The sequence below is a fragment of the Vicia villosa genome, linkage group LG2 (genome assembly GCF_029867415.1).
Source record: "Vicia villosa cultivar HV-30 ecotype Madison, WI linkage group LG2, Vvil1.0, whole genome shotgun sequence".
Taxonomy (NCBI): domain Eukaryota; kingdom Viridiplantae; phylum Streptophyta; class Magnoliopsida; order Fabales; family Fabaceae; genus Vicia; species Vicia villosa.
The window spans coordinates 168,292,579-168,295,467 of record NC_081181.1 but is presented as its reverse complement, the minus strand read 5'-3'; positions in this window follow the sequence as shown (position 1 = coordinate 168,295,467).

Sequence of the window (2,889 nt, the reverse complement as noted above, 5' to 3'; positions counted from 1 at the left end):
TGTTTCTCAAAATTTTACTGTCCACTAATTTTCATTTCACCCATTTAACAATCCAGTACTTATATATTTCACAGATCAGGAAAATGAAAGGATTGAAGCAAAAGAAAGCCATATCATGGAGATTTAGATTAATGGTGGTACTATTGCCCAGAAGGTTGACTTTGCATACAACTTTTTTTAGAAGCATTCAATTGGCTTGCACTTGATAAGCATCCTTCCATTGTTCAATTGAGCAACACGTCAAGCGTGCGTTAGTCGGTGTTACGCCAGATAAGGATCCTTTTGGTGGTCAAGATGTAGATGTTTCATCTCTGGGATGGGCGATGTCGGCAGTCTTATATAGCGCGATATACTTTTGTCTCATTTTCTCTTTTGTTGTTAGCTTATGGTTGTTATTCATTCATTTTATAGAAAAAGAAAATAGACAGAAAGAAGAGATGACACGACCAGAGGCATTTTGCAGCCCAAGTTCTACTTTTCTCATCGATTCTCACTGTAAATTTAGTTCTTCATTACCTAAAAGTATCATTTTGATAAGAGTTAATATTTCTTGAAACTTTACCATCACTATTATTGGTTTATTATGACACTGGTACTTTGTCAACAGTTTGAACTAAAGTCGGAGATTGGAGCAGCATGTATCCAGGTCCTATTGACATTAGCCATTGTTGTTCATACTTTACTCTTACAATCTTCTCGATGTGCGTCTTTATGGTTCCTTTCTGCAAAATATTTCTCATGCTAAACATGCATCATAAATTTTGCCTGCTACAAAAACATATCATTTAGGTTTGTCTCAAAATGCATAATGGAACTTTAAACTATTTCAAAGGAACAATGCTCATTCTTTGATATTTTATAGTTTCTGCACTAGGTACAGGCTATCAAGATATGCTACTAAGTATCAGGATGTTATGGGGGCATCTTGATATCTAAATAATGTTTGATATATATATATATATATATATATATATATATATATATATATATATATATATATATATATATATATATATATATATAACGTGTTTTGAAGGCTGGGGTCATAGCTCATCGACGGGGGCAAACAAATGGATGTTTAAGAGTCGTGGCATTATTAGTGCGGAAATGGCGTGGGACTAATGAAAGTTAATGATATTTTCTATAGAAAATCACAAGAAACGGTTAGTATATCATCGACTCTAAGTTGAAGTTAATTCTCCATTTGAGAATTGTAAACTTCTGAATTGAATATCAAAATTTGTTTCAAATTGGAAGCATGTAGTAATTAGACCATTTGGCTAGAGCATTTGGAGTTTTTTTGTTCGAAGGAATATGGTGTGATTTATATACCTGGAACAAGGACTGGTCATTTTCGGTTCAGGTACTGCTAGCAATACAATTGACCGGGATTTATTTCATGATTGTTGGTCCATAACCATTTTCTTATGTGTTATTTACAGCTTGAAGGAGTAATCAATGAGATAGACAGTACAAAGCTACAACCATTTGATACATTTCACACCATTGCTGGTTGCTCTTTCCAATATGCTTTGTCGCTGAAATTTTGTTCATTTCCTTGATGTAGTTAGCTTCCTACATGTGATACTAAATACTAATTTTTAAAGTTTATTTTATTTAGAGAACTAATTTATGTTTTCAAATGAGGCATATAGATTCAATGTTTCTTTTATTTTTGCTGGCAAAATTCCATGTTTTTGTTTCTGGTATAAACTAAACCTGCAGTTTTCTATTCCTTAGAATCAATGGAAAATAACAAGGCTCTTAAAAAATTGACAATTGAATAAGTTAATCAGCTTCTTAATTTTGTGTAATCATACCATCTGAAAACCTAAATAAGTTTTAGGTTAACATGTGAATGTGATTGGTTTCATAATAGCCGTAGAAATGACATAATTTGTTATAGTACCAATCATCATAATTATAGTAATTGACAATATTTGGTTGAGTAATTGTCTTCCATTTTGTAGCTTTTTTTCTAAAAATAATGCATTCTATATAGAAAACTCAACATTAACTAAATTAAATTTGAACTCATTCTCAATAACTTGATCGGAAACTGATTTTGAAAATCTTTTCTACGACATTTGTGGACGCACAGGTAATCAAACTAAAAACCGTGCGAACGTACGAGTTATTATATTTTTTTGTACGATTAAAAAATTAAAATAATGCACGAGAAAAATAAATTATTTTTTAATTAATATTTATATTTTGAGGTTAATTGTAATTTCTGATAAAATATTTTTTAAAATAATATATAAAAAAATTAAAATATATTTTATTAATATAAAATAATTTGATGTGTGTTTGAGGTGTGAAACATTATTTTTATGTTTTTTTTGAAATATTGGTATTCGGCCTTGAGACCGACTAATCCAAGAGGACCAATCCCATATCGGGAATCCCGTTTAAAGTCAGAGCAAGCAAAGCTCTGACTAGACTGCCCAACCTTGAGAGGAGCACAATATCAAAACTCAAATCTCTACCACTAGGCCAAACCTTGGGGGTTAGGTGTGAAACATGTTAATTGATATGTTTTTTATTGTGTTCTATTTATTAAGCTTTTAAACCCATTTTCAACATTCTGATGTCAAGTTTTAACTTTTGAATTTGATATTGAACTTATTTTATAATGCAATGAGAATAATGTCAGTGTTTCATATGAATTAAGGGCAACTTGTAATTTGTTTGAAAAAATAAAGAATAACATAAATTAAATGAAATGTATTATTTAAAAAAAAGCATAAATACACTAAAAAATATGATAGTGAATAATATTTTGATTAATATAATGTTTAAACAAACATTGTAAACCGATCAACCGAACCAAATCAAACTGAACCAAACCGGTTAGTTTGATTTGGTTTCATATTTTAAAAATGCTAA